General features: G+C 45.2%; 1 long non-coding RNA gene across 6 annotated transcripts; it reads right to left on the minus strand.

Moving 5' to 3' along the window:
• Positions 1-1,343: 1,343 nt before the first annotated feature.
• LOC115171888 (uncharacterized) lies at positions 1,344-14,808 on the minus strand. 6 transcript variants are annotated; one of them, XR_003871280.1, is made up of 4 exons: positions 14,629-14,808; positions 11,459-11,758; positions 3,520-3,719; positions 1,344-3,213 (listed from the first exon to the last, which is right to left on the minus strand). It is a non-coding gene; the product is annotated as an uncharacterized LOC115171888 (long non-coding RNA). The 6 variants fall into 6 exon arrangements; XR_003871282.1 differs by having other exon boundaries at positions 11,459-11,701; positions 14,629-14,807; XR_003871281.1 differs by lacking the exon at positions 14,629-14,808 and adding an exon at positions 11,879-13,192.
• Positions 14,809-17,408: the final 2,600 nt, after the last annotated feature.

The raw sequence follows: 17,408 nt of genomic DNA on the forward strand, positions 1-17,408 counted from the left end.
ACGGTACACCACATGTATATTAGGTGGGAGAGATTAGAACGGTACACCACCTGTATATTAGGTGGGAGAGATGAGAACGGTACACCACCTGTATATTAGGTGGGAGAGATGAGAACGGTACACCACCTGTATATTAGGTGGGAGCCAGGAGAACGGTACACCACCTGTATATTAGGTGGGAGACATGAGAACGGTACACCACCTCTATATTATGTGGGAGACATGAGAACGGTACACCACCTGTATATTAGGTGGGTCAGGAGAACGGCACACCACCTGCATATTAGGTGGGAGCCAGGAGAACGGTACATCACCGGTATATTAGGTGGGAGACATGAGAACGGTACACCACCTGTATATTAGATGGGAGCCAGGAGAACGGTACACCACCTGTATATTAGGTGGGTCAGGAGAACGGTACACCACCTGTATATTAGGTGGGAGCCAGGAGAACGGTACACCACCTGTATATTAGGTGGGTCAGTAGAACGGTACACCACCTGTATATTAGGTGGGAGAGATGAGAACGGTACACCACCTGTATATTAGGTGGGAGAGATGAGAACGGTACACCACCTGTATATTAGGTGGGAGCCAGGAGAACGGTACACCACCTGTATATTAGGTGGGAGCCAGGAGAACGGTACACCACCTGTATATTAGGTGGGAGAGATGAGAACGGTACACCACCTGTATATTAGGTGGGAGCCAGGAGAACGGTACACCATCTGTATATTAGGTGGGAGAGATGAGAACAGTACACCACCTGTATATTAGGTGGGTCAGGAGAACGGTACACCACCTGTATATTAGGTGGGTCAGGAGAACAGTACACCACCTGTATATTAGGTGGGAGACATGGGAACGGTACACCACCTGTATATTAGGTGGGTCAGGAGAACAGGCGGTGCTGTAACCTACAGTATGATTGACAGCACCATACCTACTAAATGATTTATCTTGCCAGACCCACCCGCTGTATATAAGAGAATCACAGTGCAGTAGAGAGGAAAGCATTCAGTCAAGGACAGATAACCGAGGAAGATGGCGAGGTTAATAAAATCAGTACATCTTCCATTTTGTTCTTCATTGGAAGTTGTAAGGACTGGTCTTCAGTCAAAGGGGCACCTTCTGATGTTATTTCATTGTGTGTGTGTGTGTGCGCCCATATTCTACCTGCTGTGTGGGAGTACGTCCTTCTGGAAATGTTTCCCCATGAGAGGTCAGGCAAAAAGCTACAGTTTGTTTCTTTCATGAAGGACTGGTCTTTGATTTAGGAAACTGCTTCAATTGGCAACAGAAAATATTTTTGGGGAGGGACAGAAAACATTGTCACCAGGTGGTACACTTGGTAGTTCTTTATTAAGTAATACATTACACAATGTGAACATAAAAAAAAATGGTGTATAGTCATCACTACAACAAAGTACTGCGTCCCAAATTGCATCCGACTATCTATATAGTGTACAACTTTAGGCCAGGATGCATATGGCTCTGGTCTAAAGTAGTGCACTGCATAGGGAATAGGGTGCCATTGGGGACGCAGACTGAACCATACCGATAGTTTCTTCCCCAGCTACGACACCTACAGTATAGAAATTATTTTCTGAGCACAATAAATGATCATCCCAATAGACATCATGAAGACAATTCACCCCCAAAAGACTATATAAAAACACCCTACAAAAAAACGAATGAATCATTAAAAAAAAAAGCACCTCTTTTCTTACATATTGGACTGTCAAGGAGCATAAGAGCATTGCTGAAAAAATACTTTCTACAGATAAAAGACAAAGTTTGGAAGAGGGAAGGTTCACCTCAGCAGTGAAGAATAGGTCAACATGGTACTGTAGTCCAGTCTATGAATGGCACAGTTCTGTATCGGACTCAACGCACTTGGTTTTTAGATACTTAAGGAGAACGAGAGACAATAGTCTGTATCCTCACAACCTGCCTAGCACCCTATTCACCCTACACCCCCTGGTCAGAAGTAGTGCACTATGAAGGGAATAGGGTGCCATCTGGGACACTCAGAGAGATGGAATGATTTTCTGAGGACACGGACATCCTACCACTGTGACTGGTTTGTTTCAGCATGCTCAGTTCATCTTGTAGTTTCCTCCTCTTATCAGTAGTGCACTATGAAGGGAATAGGGTGCCATCTGGGACACAGTCTATGAGCACTTTCCCATCCAAACCACTATGTTACAATAAGGATTATCAGATTTTATATCTGGTACATTCTGGTGTCATCCTGTAAGCACCGTTTTATTGAGAATTTGGCATGAAAAAGATTGTTGCCTCTAGCTCTGCTCTCATCCCGCTCTCTCTGCCCCCGTATCGGTCCCCCTCCTCTCTCCACAACAAACATAATTTCCCCTCACAGCCGAGTGTTCCCGGTGGTACAGTCTCTTCGCCGGTATGAATATGTTTCCACCTACTCCCTGCGTGATCTTCCAGTTCTCAAAAGACCAATTGGTGGCATGAACAATGTGTTCGTGTTTGTGCATGCATACTGCCTGTTGGGCCTAGCCTACTGCCTGTTCCCTCTCCAGCTGGAGCTCTGCATAAACAGCAGCAGGACAGGGTCATGTTCATTAGGGCACACTGTTTCAAGATGTTTTACAACAGAAGAGGAAGACAAGTACTATTGCACAAGGACATCAATTACAGGATACGCTTCACATTCCTTCCTGCTTGGCTCCAGGGTGCTGATTCCATTGGCGCTAAGGCACAGGGCGGGTCCAGGGGGCTGATTCTATTGGCACTAAGGCACAGGGCGGGTCCAGGGGGCTGATTCTATTGGCACTAAGGCACAAGGCGGGTCCAGGGGGCTGATTCTATTGGCACTAAGGCACAGGGCGGGTCCAGGGGGCTGATTCTATTGGCACTAAGGCACAGGGCGGGTCCAGGGGGCTGATTCTATTGGCACTAAGGCACAAGGCGGGTCCAGGGGGCTGATTCTATTGGCGCTAAGGCACAGGGCGGGTCCAGGGTGCTGATTCTATTGGCACTAAGGCACAGGGCGGGTCCAGGGTGCTGATTCTATTGGCACTAAGGCACAGGGCAGGTCCAGGGTGTGTCTGTCTTTTGTAACATGGCTGGATCCCAGGTGATCCACCCATGGGAGAGTGGCATACCGGTCCTATTGTTCACAGCTCTGTACAGCTGCCATGGGAATGAGAGCAGGTCTGACCTCATGGAGTCACAGCTCTGTGAGAGAGATATGGAGGACAATGAGTTCTGTTCCTGATACACTGATTACTTCACTGTGTTAGGAATGTTGATTACATTTAGTCTTTATTCATTAATGTTGATTAATGCATTATAGTATGCCATGAAACATTGTATACCTGTCTGGTTAGTGCCAACTTGGGTCAATTTGCTCTGTAATATCATAACATGAAATTGCTAATTGTGTCTTAGATGACGCATTAACATACAGTATTAAACAGCCGTTATGTTCCAATGTTTTGGCATCCTTATTACCCCTGAGGTTGTCATCTCTGAAATACTTACAGACAAACATGCGGATGCACATCCCACACATGGCACAGACGTTGGCAATCTGAAGAGCCCGTCCACACTCTCCACTCATCACACAGTTCCTGGTCTTCAGACAGCACGTCTTACAGCCGCTGTCCCCCCCGTGCTTCATGTCCCCCTCTCCGTCCCCCTCAGACCCGCTGAAGCAGCAGCCCATGTCTGTCTGGCGACCGCTGAAAACAGGAAAAAGTGTCCATAAATTTGTTATGAAAGCAATCTGCAAATCGATATAGTGATGAGCCAACGTCTCAGCTGCCTGGTCACTGCCGAGAGAGAGAAGGGAGCAATTCATTTGTTAATCAATACATCAGTAAATCAATAGTCATTGTCTTATCCACAAAAGGTGTTACATCCTGTGAATAACAAAGCTGTATTATTGTGATCCCTGACACGTCTAGTGACATCACAGAGGGACCCGCTACCTGAAGACATGGACTAAACCACATCTAGTGACATCACAGAGGGACCCTCTACCTGAAGACATGGACTAAACCACATCTAGTGACATCACAGAGGAACCCTCTACCTGAAGACATGGACTAAACCACATCTAGTGACATCACAGAGGAACCCTCTACCTGAAGACATGGACTAAACCACATCTAGTGACATCACAGAGGGACCCTCTACCTGAAGACATGGACTAAACCACATCTAGTGACATCACAGAGGGACCCTCTACCTGAAGACATGGACTAAACCACATCTAGTGACATCACAGAGGAACCCTCTACCTGAAGACATGGACTAAACCACATCTAGTGACATCACAGAGGAACCCGCTACCTGAAGACATGGACTAAACCACATCTAGTGACATCACAGAGGGACCCTCTACCTGAAGACATGGACTAAACCACGTCTAGTGACATCACAGAGGGACCCGCTACCTGAAGACATGGACTAAACCACGTCTAGTGACATCACAGAGGAACCCTCTACCTGAAGACATGGACTAAACCACGTCTAGTGACATCACAGAGGGACCCGCTACCTAAAGACATGGACTAAACCACGCCAAAGACACACCCACATACTCAGCACCACAATTCACCTCACTGGAATTGAGCCCTATACTAACCCTTACTCAGCACACTATGATGGAGTCACTTACCATGGGAGATATAAGTTCATTGTAATATGATTAGCAGTTCTGATTTGCTGCTTGATCTAGCTACACAGTCATCCTTTCATCAAAAACCTGTTTATATCTAAATCTAGGGCACAGTTTTCAGAATTACGAGCTGAAGCCACTTTCTACTTTAAATAAATGGGGTAAACATCCCGATTGGCTGCCTGTGCCGTTTAAAACCACAGCTGTAAAGTACCTTTTACCACATTTTGTAGCCTTGAACGTAGGTGGGGAGAGAAGTTAGTAGAAGAGGAAGGAAGTGTTGCTAAGGATACAGCAGATCTTTGTAGAGGGAAGGCGCACTTTAGTAAAAGGGTTAAATAGTCAAAAACAATGGGGACCAATTAAACTCCAGTGTTATGAACAATGGGTCTGTGTTGAAGACTGCGGTGCAGAACTGTACAAGGCTGAGGCACAGTGACATTGTTAATTAAAGCAAAAACTAAGCAGCTAAAATTAGAGAATTGTAAAGTATTGTTATTTCAACGTTTACCTTTCACCGCGTCAACAAGTTCGACTCCCACTCCTTTATATTAAAAAAATAAATACTTCTAACTTTCTCTTAAAGTAAACTATAGTTTGTTTTCTAAATATTGTCTTATTCCCAGAGCAGCTCTTGGTGTGCGTGGAAAAATCGTCCTTCCTGAAGTGTCTCTTGACACAGAGTGAAACTGAGGTAACACCTCTCAGAGGTAGATGCCAGACAGGATGGGTGTGTATTCAGGTTTTTCTTCTTAGTCCCAGCCGAGCACACCGCCCAATAACACATACCGGTTTTATTCACATCCAATGGAGGTTGGTGAGGGAAGGAGAGCTCATAATTATGGCTGGAATCAAACCATGTTTAATACTGTTCCATTTGTACCAGTCCAGCCATTACTATGAGCCCACCCTCCTTCATTTAAATGGCCACCAGTGATTCACAGCAGCAAATACTTCACATTTGACACCAAGGTGAGTGAGTGGTTTATAAGCTGCTGTCACTGAGGTTGAGGGACTGGTGGCACTGATGAATACCTGGTGGAAAAACTGGAAGGCATGCTGCTAAAGGACAGTCTAGGGCAGAGCTGCTAAAGGACAGTCTAGGGCAGAGCTGCTAAAGGACAGTCTAGGGCAGGGCAGAGCTGCTAAAGGACAGTCTAGGGCAGGGCAGAGCTGCTAAAGGACAGTCTAGGGCAGGGCAGAGCTGCTAAAGGACAGTCTAGGGCAGGGCAGAGCTGCTAAAGGACAGTCTAGAACAGAACAAAGGCAGGAAAGTCTAGTCCTGGTGCACTGCAGGGACTTCATGTTTTTTGGATCAACTGACCTGGAAGACCAGTGACTGACTAAATTCAACACACCTGAACTGATCAATTAGCTCATCCTGCAGTACCGGTGGCACTCCAGGAACAGGGTTGTCTTCCTCTGGTATAGAAGGTTGGCTCCCAAGTGGTGCAGCGGTCTAAGGCACTGCATCTCAGTGCTAGAGGAGTCAGTACAGACCCTGGTTCAACTCCAGGCTGTATCACAACCAGCCATGATTGGGAGTTCCATAGGGCAGCACACAATTGGCCCAGCATTGTCTAGTGTAGACAGTCATTGCAAATAAGAATTTGTTCTTAACTGACTTGCCTAGTTAAATAAATAAAATGTGTATGGGCTACCACAGTTGTCAGCAAGGACAGAGGATGATCTGGAGTACAGTTTAAAGGGGTAGCTAATAAATCAATGGCTCATCAACCTTACTAGCTGTTCCAGTTTGCAGATAGCCGTTCAGATGATGGTAGTGTTAAGGGTAAGCAGGACATTTTCTACCAACCTTTACTTAGCGATACTTCCTCAATTCCCAACTTGGAAAGCCAAAGCTGTCTTCTAACCTTTCATGGCGAGTTGCAGGTAGAAAGTTGGCATTTATAAATATTTGCCTTCGGGTGAGTGTAAGACCAGTCTGCACCACCGATTGCCTTCAGGTGACTGTATTTAAGATCAGGCTCCACCACTGATTGCCTTCAGGTGAGTGTATTTAAGGTCAGGCTACACCACTGGGGGAGGAACAGGATTGGGTTGAGGGAAATATGTCACTGGAGTGGGCGGAATTTCCTACACCAGGGCTTCGTTGCAAATGACATCCTATTCCCTAAGATGGCTGTGTTTACACATATTTTTTTCACTAATTGGTCTTTTGACAAATCAGATCAGCGCTGAAAAAAGATGTGATTTAAAAAGATCTGATTGGTCAAAAGACCAATTAGTGGAAAAAAAGATCAGAATTAGGCTGCCTGTCTAAACGCAGCCAAAGTCAACTAGAGAAAAGGGTGCCATTTGGGACAAAAGGTGAGGAGGCCTAATGTCAGAGATGGAAACCTGGGGTCTGTTCAGATAGAAATGTGTTGTGTAGAACGATAAGAGTTTTATCATGTAGAATAAGGAATCGTGTCAGCTGGCTCTATAGCTACATTTCTGCAACATTCAGAATGTTTCACTGCTCGTAATACACTCCTGGTGCCTCTTAGTGAAGTGTCATTGTCTTGTCTAGCTAGCTGGCTGAGCCACAATACAATGTGCTAGCCACACAACTCATTTGGCCATCTGCCCATCTGTGACTGGCTGCTGTTGATAAATGAATACAAGGAAGAGACAAGGTTTTAGTCATTATTGTCAGTGTGTCTTGGGGATCCCAGGGCTTAAAGGAGGGATCTGGGCCAGATGGGCCTGCTGTTACTCTATCATATTACTGGAATGCAGTGGCATCAGGGACGGACTGGGACGAGGCATCTGGCATTTCTAACACAGCAGCCCATTTGTTTTCCTTAAGACCCTCATTTTTGGCCAAATAATGAACGTTCTGTGTGAAACACGATTTTGACAGGCTTGCTGGGCTTAAGATGGACCAGCCCATCTGGCATTTGCCGGAGCTGCCTTATGGTAGTCAGTCTCTTATTGACATATATGGTATCTTATCAGTGGAATGCAGTTGGATGTAAACAATGGACGAATCTGGAGTGAAGCCACAGCATCACAAAGGCTTGGCCATGCAGATTGTGTAGGGGTCAACCCAGATTAGAGGACATGAAACAGAACTCAAACTCTCTTAGAAGTGGAGTTATTATTTAGTTAGTTACATACTACTCAGACCTGGGTTCTAATACGATTTAAAATCTTTCAAATCTTTGAGCATTTTTCTTCCGTGTGGCCAGATTGGTGAGGTTTGTAATTTGGAGACTATTCTATTGGTTAATTAAACCAGACAGGCTTGATCAGGCACAGATTAAGAATTTGAAATGATTTTGAATAGTATTTGAACCCAGGTCTGACGCTGCACGACTATCCCAAAACACGTGATAGATAGCTTCATTCATTCAGCAGTCATTTGATATCATTCCAATTAATGGGGCAAAAAAGCTGTACTTTGCACTATGAGCATTTTCTCAGTGATAAGTGCCAATTAAATAAGACAATCTTGTCTTATATACATGTACACTACCGGTCAAAAGCTTTAGAACACATACTCATTCAAGGGTTTTGCTTTATTTTTTACCCTTTTCTACATTGTAGAATATTAGTGAGGATATAAAAACTGTGAAATAACACATATGGAATCATGTAGTAACCAAAAAAGTGTTAAACACAAATATTTTATATTTGAGATTCTTCAAACAGCCACCCTTTGCCTTGACAACAGCTTTGCACACTCTTGGCATTCTCTCAACCACCTTCATGAGGTAGTCACCTGGAATGCATTTTAATTAACAGGTGTGCCTTCTAAAAAGTTTATTTGTGGAATTTCTTTCCTTCTTAATGTGTTTGAGCCAATCAGTTGTGTTGACAAGGTAGGTGGGATATACAGAAGATGGCCCTATTTGGTAAAAGACCAAGTCCATAAGAGAAATGACAGTCCATCATTACTTTAAGACGGGAAGGTCAGTCAATACGGAAAATGTCAATAACTTTTGAAGTTTCTTAAAGTGCAGTCGCAAAACCCATCAAGCGCGATGATGACTGGCTCTAATGAGGACCGCCACAGGAATGGAAGACACAGAGTTACCTCTGCTTCAGAGGATAAGTTCATTAGAGTTACCAGCCTCAGAAATTGCAGGCCAAATAAATGATTCACAGAGTTCAAGTAAGAGACACATCTCAACATCAACTGTTCAGAGGAGACTGCATGAATCAGGCCTTCATGGTTGAATTGCTGCAAAGAAACCACTAATAAAGGACACAAATAATAAGAAGAGACTTGCTTGGGCCAAGAAACATGAGCAAAAGACATTAGACCGGTGGAAATGTGTCCTTTCATCTGGAGTCCAAATTGGAGATTTTTGGTTCCAACCGCCTTGTCTTGTGAGTGGGTGAACGGATGAACTCTGCATGTGTATTTCCCACCATAAAGCATGGAGGAGGGGGTGTTATGGTGTGGGGGTGCTTTGCTGGTGACACTGTCTGTGATTTATTTAGAAGTCAAGGCACACTTAACCAACATGGCTACCACAGCATTCTGCAGTAATACGCCATCCCATCTGGTTTGGGCTAGTTGGACTATCATTTTTTTTTCAACAGGACAATGACCCAACACACCTTCGGTCTGTGCAAGGGCTATTTCACCAAGATGGAGAGTGATGGAGTGCTGCATCAGATGACACGGCCCTCAACAATCCCCCTACTTCAACCAAATTGAGATGGTTTTGGATGAGTCGGACAGCAGAATGAAGGAAAAAGCAGTCAACAAGTGCTCAGCATATGTGGGAACTCCTTCAAGACTGTTGGAAAAGCATTCCAGGTGAAGCTGGTTGAGAGAATGCCAAGAGTGTTCAAAGCTGTCATCAAGGCAAAGGGTGGCTATTTGAAGAACCTAAAATATAAAATATATTTTGATTTGTTTAACACTTTTTTTGGATACTACATGATTCCATGTGTTATTTCATAGTTTTGATGTCTTCACTAATATTCTACAATGTAGAAAGTATTAAAAAATAAAGAAAAACCCTTGAATGAGTAGGTGTTCTAAAACTTTTGACCGGTAGTGTATATTATCATCTCTATAGTAGTGAACCTGTTAGTAGAGCTGTTCATTAGTCTGGTCCTGGTTACAGTCTCTATAGTAGTGAACCTGTTAGTAGAGCTGTTCATTAGTCTGGTCCTGGTTACAGTCTCTATAGTAGTGAACCTGTTAGTAGACCTGTTCATTAGTCTGGTCCTGGTTATAGTCTCTATAGTAGTGAATCTGTTAGTAGAGCTGTTCATTAGTCTGGTCCTGGTTCTAGTCTCTATAGTAGTGAATCTGTTAGTAGAGCTGTTCATTAGTCTGGTCCTGGTTATAGTCTCTATAGTAGTGAATCTGTTAGTAGAGCTGTTCATTAGTCTGGTCCTGGTTATAGTCTCTATAGTAGTGAATCTGTTAGTAGAGCTGTTCATTAGTCTGGTCCTGGTTATAGTCTCTATAGTAGTGAACCTGTTAGCTGTTCATTAGTCTGGTCCTGGTTATAGACTCTATAGTAGTGAACCTGTTAGTAGAGCTGTTCATTAGTCTGGTCCTGGTTATAGTCTCTATAGTAGTGAATCTGTTAGCTGTTCATTAGTCTGGTCCTGGTTATAGTCTCTATAGTAGTGAACCTGTTAGTAGAGTTGTTCATTAGTCTGGTCCTGGTTATAGTCTCTATAGTAGTGAACCTGTTAGTAGAGCTGTTCATTAGTCTGGTCCTGGTTATAGTCTCTATAGTAGTGAATCTGTTAGTAGAGCTGTTCATTAGTCTGGTCCTGGTTCTAGTCTCTATAGTAGTGAACCTGTTAGTAGAGCTGTTCATTAGTCTGGTCCTGGTTATAGTCTCTATAGTAGTGAATCTGTTAGTAGAGCTGTTCATTAGTCTGGTCCTGGTTCTAGTCTCTATAGTAGTGAACCTGTTAGTAGAGCTGTTCATTAGTCTGGTCCTGGTTCTAGTCTCTATAGTAGTGAACCTGTTAGTAGAGCTGTTCATTAGTCTGGTCCTGGTTACAGTCTCTGTAGTAGTGAATCTGTTAGTAGAGCTGTTCATTAGTCTGGTCCTGGTTATAGTCTCTATAGTAGTGAACCTGTTAGTGGAGCTGTTCATTAGTCTGGTCCTGGTTATAGTCTCTATAGTAGTGAATCTGTCAGTAGAGCTGTTCATTAGTCTGGTCCTGGTTACAGTCTCTATAGTAGTGAACCTGTTAGCTGTTCATTAGTCTGGTCCTGGTTACAGTCTCTATAGTAGTGGATATGTTAGCTGTTCATTAGTCTGGTCCTGGTTCTAGTCTCTATAGTAGTGAACCTGTTAATAGAGCTGTTCATTAGTCTGGTCCTGGTTATAGTCTCTATAGTAGTGAACCTGTTAGTAGAGCTGTTCATTAGTCTGGTCCTGGTTATAGTCTCTATAGTAGTGAACCTGTTAGTAGAGCTGTTCATTAGTCTGGTCCTGGTTCTAGTCTCTATAGTAGTAAACCTGTTAGTAGAGCTGTTCATTAGTCTGGTCCTGGTTATAGTCTCTATAGTAGTGAACCTGTTAGTAGAGCTGTTCATTAGTCTGGTCCTGGTTATAGTCTCTATAGTAGTGAACCTGTTAGTAGAGCTGTTCATTAGTCTGGTCCTGGTTACAGTCTCTATAGTAGTGAACCTGTTAATTAGTCTGGTCCTGGTTGTAGTATCTGTAATAGTTGTTGCAGTGAATCTATTAAGAGAAATCCATGTCTGAATCCAGCATGCCATCTACAACACAAATCATATACTGTAGGAAGGAAGGATTTAGCAAACAAACAAAGGAATGAACAAATGAATGAATTGTTACTCACATTCACATTGAGCCTCTGAGGTCCCAGGTTGTTGTCGGTCTGTTTTGAAGACGGCGGTGCAGTTCTGTGCGAGGCCGAGGCAGAGAGTAAAGAAGGTGTAGCTACAGTCTGCTGAGCAGCAGGTGAAGCAGCCATCCAGACACACCTGGCAGGTCAGGTCACAGCAGCGGTCAGGACAGAACTCCCAGCTGTGACACTCACACAGGCACCTCTCCCCGGACCCTGCAGCCACCTGGCAGGACTCTGCACATTGTGGACAGTGATCGCACAGCTTGGAGGAAAGCAACCCCATTGGTCAGGCTTCACACATACACAGATAGAGAGAGAAATAGTCACTAACTTTAGTGGGGAAAAAAATAATACTTATGAGACAAATAAAAGTTCCCTTCTGTTTCTGCCCAAAGTTATTCAACATAATACCCCAATGTGCACTGAGCTGCAGTTCCAAGACACTTGGTCAGATGACTTTCTCAACCACATCCGACTTCCTCCTCTTCTGCTGGCTGGACTATGCCTTCTTGGAAGTGAGCTTGACTACATAACAACTTGAGTCAGTAGATCAAAGCTCTGACCTCTTCTTTGCTTATGTATCTGCTTCTATTGATATAATTGAATTAGCTGCTCTGTGCTAACAGCATGTCATACTTTGACCTAGTGGAATGTCCGTTAAGGCGCCCCTCCACAGAGTCAACCTAACTGATAAGAACTCCATACTGCAACGCTGACACTGTATTTATCAGAGCCCCATGACTAACTGTGATGACACAGACTAGGAGAAGGGGGTAAGTCATCATTGGGATTGTGTTCATTAGTCACCAAACACAAAAAAAACTGACTGAAACAGGGAGGGACTACATGCTCCAATAAAACGTTGTAATGTTTTTTTCTTCATTGCTAAACATTTTGACAGTTGCTATTGTGTGGCATAATGAACAGGAGCCAGGTCTGACTAACCTCATCTCCACCCTCAACAGCAGAAGAGAGGACTGGTGGAGGAGATTTAAAAGGCCTGACTAACCCATTGGATGAGCCATTTGGAGCCCTTGGTTTCTAAGAATGAAAACCAACGTCAAAACAACGTCAGTGTTCTTCGAACAGACCCAGTCTTTGTTGATCACAAGACCACCACTCTCTCTACACCAGTGAGGTCTCTCCTCATGTCCCAACCAGGCCAGGGGTGTGTTCAGAAGTATGAAAGGTTACGTTGGTTCAGATAGAAACGTAACGTATGAAATCGTTCGCTGTTGTACAGGACAGAGCTTCATACTGTATCTCTTATACAAAATGCATTTTTATCTGAACATTTATGTTGCAGTCCGCTGAACAGACCCGTTTCGGACCGAGGCGGGGTTGGTGCAGCTGTGACCTAAATAACACAACATGGCTTCAGGGAGAGCAAAGAGAAGAGCGGTATCTGAACTAGGTCTATCCCTGTTACATGTTTAAGTACTGTACATAGAGTATACTTTGTGTACACACTGTCTGAACTGTCCTGCTACATGTATGGATTTACACTGTGTGAACAATGTATGTTACATGTATGGATTTACACTGTCTGAACTGTCCTGTTACATGTATGGATTTACACTGTCTGAACTGTCCTGTTACATGTATGGATTTACACTGTCTGAACTGTACTGTTACATGTATGGATTTACACTGTGTGCATAATGTCTGTATCTGATCTGTTATTAACAAGGGACACACAACATTCCAGAAAAGAAAGTACATTCCTGGAGTGTTTTAAAAAAATATATTTTCTTATTTCACCTTTATTTAACCAGGTAGGCTAGTTGAGAACAAGTTCTCATTTACAACTGCGACCTGGCCAAGATAAAGCAAAGCAGTGCGACACAAACAACAACACAGAGTTACACATAGAATAAACAAACGTACAGTCAATTACACAATAGAAAAAAAAGAAAGTCTATATACAGTGTGTGCAAATGGCGTGAGGAGGTAAGGCAATAAATAGGCCATAGTAGCGAAGTAACTACAATTTAGCAAGTGTTGATAGGCCTATGGACTCACTGCTAATGGCTGACTTTCTGTAAGCTCCGTATCTCAAAGCCATGAAAGACAGGATTACTTTGGTTGTAAAAACTCTCCAGTAGGTCAATACAGTTGAGAAATGGAAGAGATCTACAGAAAGCTGGGACCATCCTTTCTGTAAAAACACTGGTTGCTTTCAAATATATATATATTTTTTCTCACAATTGCATTGAAATATGATTTCCTTTGTCCCAGAGGGGAAATTTGTCTTGGACAATAAATGTGTAATCATCCTTATATGATCGCTTATGAAATAAAGGCGGGGGCACATTCCAGGAAGGTTAAAGCACATTACCGAAATGATTCCTTGTAAGAACATAGATTATGACATCACTCTGAGTGGGTGTGGTCTCTTCAATGCCTGTCTCAGTACAATGCATCTCTGGTCTCTTGTACACTGCTATTTGTCATCAAGTTTTCTTCCTAGAAATGTTCCTCTGCACATTACTGTAAAACTGCAGATGCAGAGAGCTCAAGTTCAAAACCTTAAAACATGTTGTCATGTTGTCAGTGACAGATATAGCCTGAGAAATGTCTCACTTTGGAACACAGATCTCTCTCTAAAACTCTGATCTGCTTTTTAAATCCTAACCATTAACCAATCAAAATACACCATAAACATTCAAACAGTTCAACCCCATGAAGCCCAGAGGTTGAGGTGACAGAGGCCTACTGGAACTTTGAAAAGCTGAAACACAATTAGAGTATCAAAACAATAAAAACAACTTACTCAGTGTATTTTTCAAATACATCTAATTTGTTTGTTCATGTCAAAAATATCTCTGGGAAGGGCTTCTCACTCAGAATTTTAATTGGAATGTCGACCATATTATGTGTGTAAAACAACAAACACAGCGGCCATCTTTAGTCCTTTGGTAACAAAGGGGCCAAGGCTGTACTGCCTGAGTAAATACTGAAGATGCATGTAACCATACCAAAGAGCGAAATATACAGAATGTGTATCATGACTTGTACACATGCATATACCAACAAGTACCAACATATTATAGTGGAACAAGACATGTAAAAGAATGTAGTCACATAGTAGCATGGAGCTAATAACATGTTCAGATTAAACATACACCAAATTAACCATAACTGGCTATAAGTCCACTTACATGGTTAGAGACACAGTCAACACCAGCTAGGGAGTGTCCAGAGAAAGGCTTGTCCATGTTAGAAAGGCTTGACCATGTTAGAAAGGCTTGACCATGTTAGAAAGGTCTATTGTGAGTTGAGGTGGTGCAGAGTTCTTCTGAGCTGTTGTCTCTCTGTCTACACCTCTGGAACCAACTGAAATAGCTTTCAGACAAAACCCACACGCACACGTTCAGAGACCTCTGATTGGCTGACCATGGTCAGATGACCCAGGTCAGAGGTCCGGCGAAGAAAGTCTCTCGGGATGAGGTCTAGAAGGGGTGAAAGTTCAGAGGTGTGACTATGCGGGTGGGGTTTTCTACACAGAGCACATTTGAAGCCTATAGTCTAGTAGTAGTAAAGTAGTAAAGGCTATGTTGAATGCATCAGTGATAATTCACTTTAACCAAATTGCACAGAGCTGTTTTTATCATGTACATTAATTAAAGTAGACTGGTAATTTTTATTGTTTATGTTGAGGTAGTTATGTATTTCTTGCTCATTATGGCTAATAGTGTAATAGCGCTGGACAGAATTCCTAAAATATTCTGATATTCTCTCTCTCTCTCTCTCTCTCTCTCTCTCTCTCACACACACACACACACACACACACACACACACACACACACACACACACACACACACACACACACTCACACCCACACTCACACCCACACTCACACAGCTGTGAGATATGGCTGAGGGTAGGAGGGGGAGGAGGACAGGCTGGGAGGAGGAGGGGGATAGGCTGGGGGAAGGAGTGAGGGGGACAGGCTGGGGAGAGGAGGAGGAAGGGGACAGGCTGGGGGAAGGAGGAGTGAGGGGGACAGGCTGGAGGAAGGAGGGGGAGGAAGAGATGGGTGACGGGATGGGGGAGGAGGAGTGAGGGGGACAGGATGGGGGAAGGACGAGGTCTTATTCCTCCTGAAGTTCACAATCAGCTCCTTTGTTTTCCTGACATTGAGGGAGAGGCTGGGGGAGTAGGAGGAGTGGAGCAGGCTGGTGGAAGGAGGAGGAGGAGGGGTACAGGCTGGTAGAAGGAGGAAGAGGGGGATAGGCTGGTGGAAGGAATGGGAGGGGGACAGGCTGGTGGAAGGAGGAGGAGGAGGGGGAGATGCTAGTGGAAGGAGGGGGAGGGGGACAGGCTGGTGGAAAGAGGAGGAGGAGGGGGACAGCCTGGATGAAGGAGGAGGGGGACAGGCTGGTGGAAGGAGGAGGAGGAGGAGGGGGACATGCTGGTGGACAGAGGAGAAGGAGGAGGAGGGGGAACAGGCTGGTGGAAGGAAGAGGAGGAGGGGGACAGGCTGGTGGAAGGGTTAGGAGGAGGAGGGGACATGCTGGTGGAAGGAGGAGGAGGAGGACCGGCCGGTGGAAGGAGGAGGAGGGGGATAGGCTGGTGGAAGGAGGAAGAGGGGGATGGGGACATGCTGGTGGAAGGAGGAAGAGTAGGGGGACAGGCTGCTGGAAGGAGGAGGAGGACATGCTGGTGGAAGGAGGAGGAGGAGGAGGAGGATAGGCTGGTGGAAGGAGGAGGAGGACATGCTAGTAGACAGAAGAGGAGGAGGAGGGGGACAGGCTGGTGGAAGGAGGAGGAGGACAGGCTGGTGGAAGGAGGAGGAGGGGGATAGGCTGGTGGAAGGAGGAGGAGAGGGATAGGCTGGTGGAAGGAGGAAGAGGGGGACATGCTGGTGGAAGGAGGAGGAGGAGGAGGGGGACAGGCTGGTGGAAGGAGGAGGAGGGGGACAGGCTGGTGGAAGGAGGAGGAGGAGAAGGGGGATAGGCTGGTGGAAGGAGGAAGAGGAGGAGGAAGAGGGGGACAGGCTGGTGGAAGGAGGAGGAGGAGAAGGGGGATAGGCTGGTGGAAGGAGGAAGAGGAGGAGGAAGAGGGGGACAGGCTGGTGGAAGGAGGAGGAGGAGGACAGGCTGGTGGAAGGAGGAGGAGGAGGACAGGCTGGTGGAAGGAGGAGGAGGAGGACAGGCTGGTGGAAGGAGGAGGAGGAGGACAGGCTGGTGGAAGGAGGAAAAGGAGGGGGACATGCTGGTGGAAGGAGGAGGAGGAGGTGGGGGACATGCTGGTGGAAGGAGGAAAGGAGGGGGACATGCTGGTGGAAGGAGGAGGGGGAGGGGGACATGCTGGTGGAAGGAGGAGGGGGAGGAGGATTACAGGCTGGTTGGAAGGGAGGGAAGGGAGATTGCTGATGGAGGACAGGTGTCAGAGGCCCCCACAGCCTTTACCTGTGATGAGCAACAGGACCAGAACACTCACACACACACACACACACACACACACACACACACACACACACACACACACACACACACACACACACACACACACACACACACACACACACACACACACACACACACACACACACACACACTCTGCCAGAGAGGTGTGTTAATTGTGAAAATAAATCTGTGATTTCATTCCATTATTCCTGCACTAAGTAGGGCTTCACTTCACCCAGGGCCCTCAAGACTGTTCACCTTTCAGCTTCTCTCATTACACAGAGCACACTCACATAACTTAACAGCTTTCTCCTCCTCATCCTCCTCTTCCTCCTCTCCCTCCTCTCCCTCCTCCTCCTCCTCCTCCTCTTCCTCCTCCTCTTCCTCCTCTCCCTCCTCCTCCTCTTCCTCCACTCCCTCCTCCTCTCCCTTTTCCTCCTCCTCCCTCCTCCTCTCCTCTCTCCTCCTCCTCTTCCTCCTCCTCCTCCTCTCCATCTCCCTCCTCCTCTCCTTCCTCCTCCTCTCCTCC

Source organism: Salmo trutta, chromosome 32 (assembly GCF_901001165.1).
Source record: "Salmo trutta chromosome 32, fSalTru1.1, whole genome shotgun sequence".
Taxonomy (NCBI): Eukaryota; Metazoa; Chordata; class Actinopteri; order Salmoniformes; family Salmonidae; genus Salmo; species Salmo trutta.